Source organism: Chrysochloris asiatica, unplaced genomic scaffold (genome assembly GCF_000296735.1).
Source record: "Chrysochloris asiatica unplaced genomic scaffold, ChrAsi1.0 scaffold00007, whole genome shotgun sequence".
NCBI lineage: Eukaryota > Metazoa > Chordata > Mammalia > Afrosoricida > Chrysochloridae > Chrysochloris > Chrysochloris asiatica.
Genome location: NW_006408525.1, coordinates 13468757 through 13481600, shown reverse-complemented (window position 1 = coordinate 13481600; position 12844 = coordinate 13468757). Strand labels below are relative to the sequence as shown.

Here is a 12844-nt window from a genome sequence, read left to right as displayed (position 1 = left end):
GCACACACCTTTCCTGATTATAAACCATTCAGTATTCCCTTGTTCTGTTCACATGACGGCCTCTTGGTCTATGTATATGCTCCTCATGAGCACAATCAAGTGCTCTAGAATACCCATCTATAGTCATATGAATCTTACCCTTGTTTAGCCCTCCAAGTAGGAAGGATAATTCCACCAGGTGGGATGTAGTAGTCTGTCATTTCAGCATCTGACTCCATCTGGTTCACATGCAGTAGCCCAGTCTGGCTTCCTTTAAGTCAGGGTTTCTCAGCATCAGCACCAATAACATTATGAGCTACATAATTCTTTACTGTGGGGTTCCAGATCTCAGCCTTCTAGATGTGACCCTGACAGGGTTCTTGATTTTTCTCTTCCCATGGTATATGGGAAGTCCTGGTGTGGCACTGCAGGATAAGCACTGGACTGTAAGGTCCGTTTGAACTGCAAAGTGGGTGGTTCAAGCTTTCCAGCCACTCCTCAGAAACCCTATATAGGGTCACTATGAATTGAAACTGACTCTTTGGAACTCAGCAACAATATAACAACACTGCAAATGGAGGTGCTCTACTCATCTGTGCCAATTAATATGGAAAACAGCAACATGGCCAACTGATTAGAAGAGACCTGTATGTGTGCCCATTCCAAAGAAAGATAGCCCAGTGGAATGAGGAAATCATCAAACAATACCATCAATATCATATGCGAGTAAAATTTTTCTGATGATAATTAAAAACTGTTACAGCAGTTATATCAACATGGACCTGCCAGATTCTAGCTGGATTCAGAAGAAGATGTGAAATGAGGGATATCACTACTGACATCCTATAGGACTTGGCTGAAAGCAGAAAACACCAGAGAGATGTTTATTTGTGCATTCAACCATGTGACTCATAACAAATTATGGAAAGCATTGCCAAGAATGAGAATTCCCTAACGCTTAATTGTACTCATGAGGAACCTATACATGGACCAAGAGGCAGTTGTTCAAACATAACAAGGAGATAGTGAATAGCTTAAAATCAGGAAAGGTGTACTCCAGGGTTGTATCCTTTCACCATGCTTGCTCAATCTGTATGATGAGCAAATAACCCAAAAAACTGGAATATAAGAAGAAGAACGCGGCATCAAAATTGGAGGAAGATTCATGAACAACCTATGATATGCAAATGATACAACCTTGGTTGTTAGAAATAAAGAGAACTTACAATGCTTACTGATGAAGCATACAATATTCAGTGTGAATTGTACTTCAATATAAAGAAAACAAAAATCTTCACAGTAAATATCATCATGGAAAATGGATAAAAGATTGAAGTTGTCAAAGACTTCATTTTGCTTGGATTTCAACCAATGCTCACGTAAATAGCAGCCAGGAAACAAAAAGAAATATTAGGAAAATCTGCTGTAAAAGACCTCTTTAGAGTTTTCAAGACCAAAGATGTCAGTTCAAGAACTAAGGTATCTCTGACTCAAACCAAGGCATTTTCAGTTGCTTTATATGCATGTGAAAGTTGGGCAGTGAATAAAGAAGACCGAGAAAGAATCCATGGCTTTGAATTATGATGTTGATGAAGAATATTTAAAGTTCTTTGGGCTGTCAGAAGAACAAATAAATCTGTGTTGGAAAAAGTGTGGCCAGAATGCTTCTTAGAAGAGGGGATGGTGAGATTGTGTCTCCCATGTTGTTAGGAGGGACCAGACACTAGAGAAGACCATCATGCTTGCTAAGTGAAAGGTCACCCCAAAAGAGGAAGGCCCCCAATGAAGAGGATTGTTGCCATAGCAGCAACAGTGGGTTCAAACACAACAACAGTTGTGAGGGTGTTGCAGGACGGGGTGGTGTTTTGTTCTGTTGAGCTATAAGTTGTTAAAGCTATAAGTTGCTAAACCCAAGTTAGAACCAAGTTGACAGCACTTAATAACAGCAACACTGTATTAGGAGATGGATACTGTGATATCTTTTTTGTAAAAATCATAGTCATATTCATATTTTCACAGATACACACACAAAAAACAAAACAGACACAGGACACTATGCACTGAATACATTTAACACTGGGTCATTGCCAAGTAAAATAAGATGAGCAATCATCTTCATTTCCCTCTTGATAATTTTATCTGTTTTCTTAATTTTCTTCAGTGAGGATGTTACTTATAAAAATTTTTAAATAAAACTTTAAAAAAGGATCTAAGGAGAGAGGGCTGAAAATAAAGATGTAGTCATGAATTCATTACACCAATCAGGAATGAAGTAACACTCTCCTTTTCACCTAAAGTAATGATGGGAGATTGCTGACCTCTTCTCATCCCCCACTGCCCTCCCACCTTCTCATTGGCTTTTTGTTTCACTCAACAACCCGTGTCTTCTTCTGCTTCGCTCAGGAACTTTGCACGAGATATATACCTTCTGCCTATTCTGATCACCTCTCCCTTTCAACCAGCGGATCCACCTTAGCTTTCAGGGCACAGCTTAAACATCACCCCTGAAATGTGAAATCATAAAAAAAAGAGCAGGCTTACTGATCAGATGGAGGCTGGTGGAGCTTCTGAGTCTCTAGTCTTTAGTTACCCTTCAGGCCTGGAATGGAACTCATCTCTATGGCTCACCTTTCATCCAAACAATACACAGGTATGTAAGGTAAACAGTGAGCCCTGGTATAGCACTATAGGATAAGCACTGGACTGGCAACTGCAAGATTGGCCGTTCAAACCCAGCAGCTACTCTTGGAAACCCTATACTGGGTTGCTATGAGTTTGAACCAACTCAACAGTATACAAAAACAGCAGTAACATAAAGGGAACACTAACAATAGGGAGGTTTGCATTCCTTGGAATAATTGATCATTTAACACCTGATCACTCTGGCGGTGTAATGGGTATGAATTGAGCTGCTAACCTCAAGTCCACAGTTCAAAACTACCAGCTGTTCCTCAGGATAAAGATGAGATTTTATGCTCCCGTAAAGATTTACAGCCTCGGCAACTCATACAGGGTCACTATGAGTTAGAATTGACTCTACGACACACCCCTACCACCTCCACCAAGCACTGACCTCAAGGTTGATTTGAACTGCAAGGTGGTAGTTCAAACCCACCAGCCACTCCTCAGAAATCCTACACGGGACCGCTATGAGTCTGACCGGACTAAACAACACAAGACAACAACATCAACAACAGAGACCAACTGGCAGCATTTGCCCAAGGACAAAGTTCAGAAGGCAAGAATGAAGGAGGAATGGAAATGTGAAAACACAGGGAAGTTAGATTGTGGGGATTGCCTTCTGTAACATGAAACAAAATGCCTATGAATTGTTGAATGAAAATGGATTCCCTCTGTAAGTCTCCACTCAATTCACAATGAAAAGTTAAAAAGCAAAGAAAGAAAAAGAGGAAGACCTTCAATAGGAAAAATTAACACAGTGGCTACAATAACGGACTCAAACATAGAAAACAGTGTTAAGATAAAGATGAACTAGAAGAGGGCAGTGTTGTCTTGTTCTCTTGTTAAAACAAAACAAAACAAAAAGTCCAGGTAAGAACACTGAAAAGGCAATAGGAGGAAGAAGGGGCGTGGACTCAAGGAGGGCAGCTGATTGAGACAGGAAAGAAGGCGGTATGGAGAGTTCTGGTGTAAGTTGAGGATTAGCATGGATAAGGAATCAGAAAGTTGGGAAGCTGGCTGGGCACAGACAGGGCTGGCATCATGGGCTCATGACCCATGAAGTTGCACAGGGCTCCACACTTGGAAGAGCCCTATGATTGGCCACCATCTTCAAATTCCTAATAATTTTAGAACAAGGGACTCCACAATTTCTTTTTGGCACTGAGACAAAAAAAAATGTCAGTGGTCTTGGGCACAGAGATTGGTGATAGAGGCAGAGGAGGAGGCAGAAAGAATTCCCTTGTTGGGGAAAGCTGGGAGTTCATTCATAGAACTACTATCTGTTGAATAGCAACTATGTGTTGAACGCTCTGCTAGACACCATAGAACATATAAAATGAGCAAGAAGTTGCCTAGGTCCATGCGTCATTCATAAGAGATTTGAATCATTGATTTCCTATTGGAATTGTTTTTGAACAGCATTAACTGAGATCACCATTTGTGAAAAAGAACTTCAACTTGGTTTTTTGCATATTCTATGAATGTGGACTTTTTTTTTTGTAAGTGACTTCAAAGGAAGTTTCATTAAAATTGATAGCTACTTATAGAAGCACTGACCACTGATGAGCTTGCTTATTTAGTTACAACAGGTTTGAAACAATGTTTCCAACTAGCTTATTCGTGTTTGATTCCCTGCTGAGAATTTGCATTTCTAGCCCCAGATATACTGAATCTGAATCTACATTTTAGCAGGATCCCCAAGTGATTCTTATATATACATTCTTATATATTCTTATGTCTACATGATTTAATGTATAGATAATTTTAATGTATGCAAAGAATAGCCTGGGCATTTACCAGAATCACTTGTAGGTCTTATAAAAATGTAGATTCAGATTCAGTATATCTAGGGTGGAAATGCAAATTCACAGCAGGAATTTGAACCAGAAGAAACTGGTTTAAAGTCTTGGTTTGAAAGATCATGTGTTCCTTGCTAAAAACTGTCACATTGACATTTGAATAATTAATGCTTGGGAATTCATTATTTAATTATAGGGTCTGGACAGTTGTCAGTGAGAGATGAAAGGATTCTATGATTCTGTCTTGTCAGCTGTCAGAAGATAAAAGTTTGAAATGTAATATTTGAAAGAAAAAAATATTCTGAGTCAGTTAACGATTTAATGATGCCATCAAGAAAAGATGTGTGAATATAGGTGGGACTTTATGTCATTCTTGGGGTCAACCTTTAGTCAGATAGCTTTTATTCTGTTTTGTTTGTGTTTTTAAATTTTTTATTTTAGGCCTAGAAACTGCTAGAGCAAAAGTCAGAGACTTACCAGTTTATTGAGGAAAGATGATTTTCATAGACAGGGGAGTTAGCTGGAGGAATCACAGGTTTATGTGCCAAAAGACCTAAGCTCTGCTTATAAAACAAAGCATTATGCTTCAGTTTCTACACCTGTAAAGAAAGGTATCAAGTGAGATGACCCCCATTTTTAATGAAACCACACTCCATCCTGGGAGCTGACCCTGGTCTAGCCTAAAGGCCATTTCTGAATCCCTCCACTTCAGAAATCCAGCAACTCATAGCATAATTTACTGGTAATTGCAATCAAAGAAATCATCCTCGAAGAATGAGTTTTATTGTAGGATTTGAAGGTAGAGAGATAAAGGAAAATGTAAGAAGAAAACATGTTTTTGTCAGGTGCTGTGGAGTTGGGTCTGACTCTTAGTGATCCTGTGTACAACAGAGCTGAATGATTGCTCTGGTCCTGTGCCATCCTCCCAGTCATTGCTGTGTTTGACCCATTTGTCAGTCCATCTCATTAAGGGTCTTCCTCTTTTTTACTCACCCTCTCCTTTACCGAGCATGATGTCCTTCTCCAGGGTCTGTGTCTCTCTGACACCATATCCAAAGCACATAACTCAAAGTCTCGCCTTCCTCGATTCTAAGGAACAGTTGGGCTGTACATGCTGAGACAGATTTATTTGTTCTCCTGGCAGTCCGTGGTGTGTATATTCAATTTTCTTCCTCAGCACAATAAGTAAATTGCCTCAATTCTTTTTTGGTCTTTCTTATGCATTGTTCAGCTTCTGCATGCTTTAGAAGCAGTTGGAAAATACCATGGCTTAGTCCTCAAAGTGACATCTTTGCTTGTTTAACACTTTGAAAAGGTCTTTTGCAGCGTATTTGCCCAACAAAATATGTCATTGAGTTTCTTGACTGCTCTGTCCACATGTGTTGATTGTCACTCCAAGTAAAATGAAATCTTTGACAACTCCAGTCTTATTTATTTATTTATTTGGTTTTATCATAATGCTGCTTATTGATCCAGCTGTAAAGATTTTGTTTTCTCTTTGTTGAGATGTAACTCATACTGAAATCTACATAGTCTTCGATCTTCATCAGTGAGTGTTTCAATCCCTCTTCCAACTCTGATGCGGCTTTCTTCTTTATATAGTCCAGCTTCTCCAATTGTTTGTTCACCATACTGGTGGAATAACTATGGTGAAAGGATCTAACCCTGATGCACACTTTTTCTGATTTTAAACCATGTGATATTCTCATATTCTGATCCAACAATTACCTCTTGGTCTATGTACAGGGTTCTGCATGGGTCCGATTAAGTTCTCTGGAATTCCCATTCTTCACATAGTTTGTTATGATCCATACAGTTAAATGACTTTGCATAGTCAATAAAATACAAGTAAACTTATTTTTGGTATTCTCTGCTTTCAACCAAGATCCATCTGATGACAGTAATGATATCTCTTGTTTGAGGTCCTTTTCTGAATCTGGCTTAAATTTCTGGCAGTTCCCTGTAGATGTACCATATTTTGAATTTTCTTCAGCCAAATTTTACTTTTGTTTGATATTAATGATATTGTTGATAATTGCCTCATTCTATTAGATAACCTTTCTTTGGAGTGGGTACATACATGCATTTCTTCAGTTCATTGGCCAAGTAGCTGTCTTCCAATGTCTTTGTGCTTCCAGTGCATAATCTAGCTTCCAGTATTGAAACATCTCAGTTGGTGTTTTGTCAATTCTGTCTTGTTTTTCACTAATGCCTTCTGTGCAGCTTCAACTTCTTCTTTCTATAGCATCAATTCTTGGTCATGTGCTATTTCCTGACAAGGAGAGTAAAAACCCACTGCTATTGAATCAATTTCGGCTCCTAGCGACCCTGTGTAGGGTTTCTAAGACTGCAAAATCTTTATGAGAGCAGTAAGTTTTATCTTTTTCCTGCTTACCTTATGGTTAATAGTCTAGTGCTTATTCTAAAATGCCTCCAGGACTGCTTTGAAAAGGAGAGTTGTTGTTGTTAAGTGTCACCAAGTCAGTTCCGACTATAGTGACCCTATTTAGGGTTTCCAAGAAGCAGTTGGTGAGTTTGAACCACCAACCTTCTAGTTCAAACCAACTATGCAGCCCACTGCTTTATCCTACAGCGCCAAACTAGGGTTCCAATGAAAAGGAGGGTTGTTAAGTGCTGTTGACTTGATTCCCATTCATAGCGATCCTGCATAGAGTTTCCAAGGAGCGGCTGGTGAGTTTGAACTGCTAGCCCTGCGGTTCAAACCAACGTTATGGTCCAGTGCTTATCCTACAGTGCTGCCCCTGGAACTCAGGAGATGACTAAGGTGAGGACAGTCACAAAGTTGGTGACTGATTAAACCTGACCCCTGAGTCTCTGAGTCCATCTCCCATGCAGCTTCTCAGCTACCCGGCAGGTCTCTTGCCCCAATTCATATCACTCAAGAGATGGAAACAGACCCTGTTTGGGTTGATTTCTGTAAAATGCCTTGTGCAGGGCATTTTGGAAGTGTCAGACGTTACTGAAGATTTAGGGTACAGGAGAAGTCTTATATCACAGAATAGTAAACAATTTAGAATTGAATATTAAATATCTTTGGAATTAAAGAAGGACCCCTGGTGGTTCTGTGGCTAAGTACATTGGTTAAAAGATTGGTGTTTATAGCCCACCAGCCATCCCAGGGAAATCCTGGTATGGTGCTGTGGGTTAATGAGCTGGACTGCAAAGTTGGTTTGAACCACAAGGTTGGCAGTTCAAGCTCACCAGCCGCTCCTTGGAAACCCTATTCAGGGTTGCTATGGGTTGGAATCGACTTGATGGCACTTACAACAACAAGTCATTCCATGGGATAAAGATGTGATGGTTGGCTTCCATAAAGATTTACAGCCTTGGAAACTCTGTGGGGCAGTTCTACTCTGTCTTGGGAGTTAGAATTGATTCCACAAGAATGGATTGGATAATTAAAGACCCTTCAATCCCCCAGCCATCTAGAATTTCTTACTGCTCTTCTTTCTTCAAGAGATGCCGTTTCCCCACTGCTCAACACACTCCCCTAAACTTTCACTAGTCATTCAGTTCTTCATATTTTTATAGCAGAATTAGCTTTCATGCCAGGTAGCCAAGGTGTAGGACAACTTTGCATTTTCAAGGAGTCATTAATAATATATTCATCTCTTCTGTTTTCCACACATCATCAGCATAAAGAAAATCGATCGTAGAGTTCTTTAAAATTCCACTGGTCTCATTTGCAAAGGAAAAATATAAATGTCTGGTTCACAAAGGGAAATGGGGTGGGAAGGGGATGAAAATTTTGGACTCCTGGTATGGTGCAGTAGGATCAGCTCTGGACCACAAGCCACAAGGTCAGCAGTTCAAACCCGTCATTTACTCCTTGGAAACGTTATACAGGGTTGCTATGAGGCAGAAATGTCTCAATAGCACTTACCAACAACAAAGGGGACCTATGGATTCATGATGTGGTGCTATAGGATTAGTACTGGACTGTGAACCACAAGGTCAACAGTTCAAACCCACCAGCTGCTCTCAGAAATCCTACACCAAGTTGCTATTAGTTGGAACTGACTCAAGGCACTTAACAACAATAAAGAAGACATTTGGCAGTGTTTATAGATATTTTTTGCTTTCACAACTAAGGGAGAAGGTGCTTCTAGAATCTAGTAAGTAGAGTCCAAGGATGCTGTTAAACATCCAACAGTGCACAGGGCAAAATCCACAGCAGAGAATGATCAGACTCAAGATGTCAATGAGCAGAGAGGTTGGGAATACTTTGGTAATGACATTTCTTTCCATATTGTTATGAATAAGATCATCTCCTCTTATTGTTGTTAGGTGCCATGGAGTCAGTTCCAACTCATAGTAACCCTATACAGAGTTTCCAAGGAGTAGCTAATGGGTTTGTACCTCCAACCTTGTGGTTAACAGTCCAGTGCTTATCCTATAACCCCACACCAGAACTCCATCTCTTCATTTTCTCTTAAAAGGCAGGAAAAGCTAGAAAGTTTGGATTTTAAGTAATTTTGTTCACCATACTGTTTTTTAAAAAATAACTTATACTTACTTTTTCAGTTGAGGTATTGGGTATGAACTTGGTGTTACTGTTCACCAGGGTAATGCACAGGGCCATAAAGTCAGTTTGAACTGCAAAGATGGCAGTTCAAATCCATCAGCCACTCCTTGGAAACCCTAAACAGGGTTACTATGAATCAGAGCCTACTTGATAGCACTTAACCACAACAGCACACCATTGGATTGGTTCCCACTCATCATGATGCTGTGTACCACAGTCTTGTGCTCGGTCTTTCACTGTTTTCTGACACATTGATATAGTCAAGTCCATTGTTGTGGTCTGTATAGTTTTAGTACCTTCCAACACAGAGGGCTCATCTTTCAGCATTATTTTGGACAGTGTTCTATTGTGAGCCAAAGGCTTTCACTGGCCAAGTTTCAAAAAATAGATCATCTGATCTTTCTCTCTAGTTTGGTTTAATCTGGAAGCTCCACTGCAGTCTGTCTACTATGAGTCATCTGTCTGATATCTGAAATCCTGGAGGTATGCTGTTGATGTTTTGTACCAACTCATAGTGACCCTGTATAGGTCTAACCTTGCGGTTAGTTTACTGCTAACTGCAAGGTTGACAGTTCAAGTTTGAACTGTTAGCAGTTAGCAGTCCAGTGCTTATCCTACAGCACCACACCAGAACTCCTAAACAAGCCAGGGGGTACCCGGATTTGAACTGGGGCCTCTTGATCTGCAGTCAAATGCTCTACCATTGAGCTATATCCCCTCTGCTGGAGCCTTGGCTTTCAGTATCATAGCAACCTGTAAGCCACCACAGTACAACAAACTAGTAAGGGAGTGCTGGTATCGAAATTCTAAATGAGGTCTTGGTTTTCTTGAGGAATCACTGCATGACCTCTAGATTCCTAGCACTGCTTCCTCTCTACCCCCTATCCTTGTTCACATCTGCCACTTGCTCTGTGATCTTGGATGATCGTTGACTCTCAACAAGCCTTGATGGGAGGGAGCCCTAGGCTTTGTCTTCAAAAGGTGATGTGAGGGTTATATGATATGATGCATGTGAAGACACGGAATCAGCTTGAAAGTCTTACTTGGAGTCCTAGCCCAGCCTTTTCCCCTAACACTAATCCTAGTGCTAACCACAACCATAATACTAAATCAAGTCCTAGGCATAGCCAAGACCTTGCCATAACCACAACCCTAACCCTCACGCCTACCTGCCCCCCAAAAACATTTTCTATAACATGCTGCACCCCAAAACACAAGCTTCTTGATCCACCACCACCCCCATGCCTAATACTGTGCGTGGAACAAAGGAGACATTCATAAATGTTAATGCAAATGATGAAATAATAAAATGTTGGACCCCAAACTCTGTTAGCCCAATAGAACCATTAATAAAATAAATTAAATACGTAAATAATGATTATATTTACACCTGTGTATATGGCACTATAAGATAAGCATTTGACCACAAATTCAGTTTGAACTGTAAGGTCGGCAGTTCAAACCCACCAACTGCTCCTTGGAAATCCTATACAGGGTTGCTATGAGTTGATACTGACTCGACATCACTTAACAACAATGTGTATGGTTGACTGGTATGGGGCTGTAGGATATGCACTGGACAGTTAGCCACATGGTCTGTGGTTCAAACCCGCCAGCCACACCTTATACAGGGTAGTTATAAATCAGAACCGACTCAACAGCACTTAACAACAACAAATGTGAATAGAGCCTATCAATGAAAAGTGGGAAATATTGAGAATTTATAAGAAAAATTGAAATGCAGATAAACAGTTCTCTGATTTGTTAAAATGGAAAGAAAATGGAAGTTTATACAGTGTGTCATAAATGTGTACAAGTTTTTAGAAAATTCACTGGTAGCCAGACATAAGTGTATACAATAAGCAATCTTCAGTCACCAAAACATGTTCACAAATCTTTATAGCAATTAGGACATTAGAAGTCTGGGTATCATTTGAAGTGACTGAAAATACAGAAGAAGCTTATCTAAGTGTGTTCCTGTAACTCCCTCTCTCCCTGCTCCTGGCTGGAGGGACTAAATGATTTGAAAAATAGCAATTTAGACATGTAAGAAGCTTAAGCTACTTTTGAAATTCAGAGAAAAATCCCTACACCTTGTCTTGAGGGATTTGGGAGGTGTTTCAGAATTGGTTCAGACTCACCAGCTTTTCTACAGTAAAAAAAAAAGATCTGGAGAGCTATTGTCAGAAAGATTTCATCCCAGGAGACTCTGGGGCACTTCTGCTCTCATATAGGGACAATATATTGCTGTTGTTTAGTACCAGCAAGTCAGTCCCAACTCATAGTGACCCTGTCAGAGGTTTTCTAGGAGTGACATGCTAGAGATAGGGTAGCATAATGGGTTATGCATTAGATTGCTAACCCCAAGTTCAGCAGTTCAAGACCACAAGGTGTTCTGTGAGAGAAAGATGAGGCTTTCTGCTCCCATCAAGATTTACAGCCTTAAAAAAAAAACTATTTTTGATGTTGTTGTTGTTTCTGTTAAGTGCAGTCTAGTGGTTCCGACCCATAGCAACCCTGTATAGGGCTTCCAAGGAACAGCTGGTGAACTTGAACCACCTACCTTGCAGTTCAAACCGATTTTGCAGCCCAGCACATTACCCCACAGTGCCACACCAGGACTCCTATAAACCCTATAAGTGGTTTCTCTGAGTTGGGATAGAAACCACCACCAACAGGAGCTTGAATTGCCAGCCTTGCAGTCAGAAACCCCATGTTTACCCTATAGCACCACACCATACTCCATGTGTCGAGACAAATCTAAACCGAACCAATAGTAACTGGTTGGTTACCTCTCAATGCAAACCCACCACTGTTTAGAGACCCCACCCCCAACAGCCTATCTGCAGCTCTCCCATCATAGGGGCAGGGAGTGCTAAGAAAGAGAAGATACAGAAAATGCCTGAGGCCTTGAAGGTGAGTCGGCAGTTTGAAGTAGGAAAGAACCACAGGAGTGATCCGAACAGGTGAGATAGCTTAAAAGAAGAAATAAAAGGAAATCTAAAAGAAAATAATGGGAATTCTGAGAGAGACCAGAGCAGTTATATTAAAAAGAACAATCTGAGAAAAAGAAAGAGTTCTTGGAACTCAGAAGAAACAATCCTGAAAATTGAAGTTTCTTGACATCAGGATGGATGAATTATAACACAGAAGAAAACCTGGGAGAAATAGAAATGATGGATGAAAGCGTGAAGGGTCTCCGTGGAGAGTACATCCTCTTATTGGTAGAGGATGAATAGGTTCAACCTTCTTGAAGAGTAATTTGTAACTCTCCACCTGATATTAAACTGTATATACCCTATTATAAAGTACTCACAATTCTAAGAATTTAAACTATGGTGCAAGAACAGGAGTCTGTGAAAAACAAATGTTTGAAATGTTTGCTCATTGGTAGCTCGTTCTGATAGCAAAAAATTGCGCGCAATCCAAATATTCATCAATATGAGATTGGTTGCATAAATTAGAGTGTGTGCATTGGATGCTCCTATTCAGCATGAAAACTAAATGTTGGTGTTGTGTGCTGTCCAGAAGCCCTTACATGACACAGTATAATTGCCCCTTAGGATTTTCATCAGATCAATATATATATCAACTTGGAATGTACATCCACAAAAATATTATTAGGAGAAAAAACAATATTATTGAAAATCATATGGTATAAGCTCTTTTGTGGTGGAAAATGTAGCCATGTATGGGTATATGTATAAAGGAACACATGTGTACTGTTTGTAAAGCATAGAAAAGCATTTCAAATGAGGCCCTCACACACTGTTGAAGGTAATTGCTTCTGGGAAATGGAACTGAAGTGTGGGGCAGGGCTTTCTCTTCTTTTTTTTTT

The 12844-nt window shown here is 40.1% G+C and overlaps 1 non-coding gene and 1 pseudogene across 1 annotated transcript; both read right to left on the bottom strand.

The window, feature by feature from the left end:
- LOC102815384 overlaps positions 1-12844 on the bottom strand; it is a 63420-nt pseudogene that overhangs the window by 16101 nt on the left and 34475 nt on the right.
- TRNAC-GCA lies at positions 9654-9724 on the bottom strand. Its single transcript has one exon. It is a non-coding gene; the product is annotated as a tRNA-Cys (tRNA).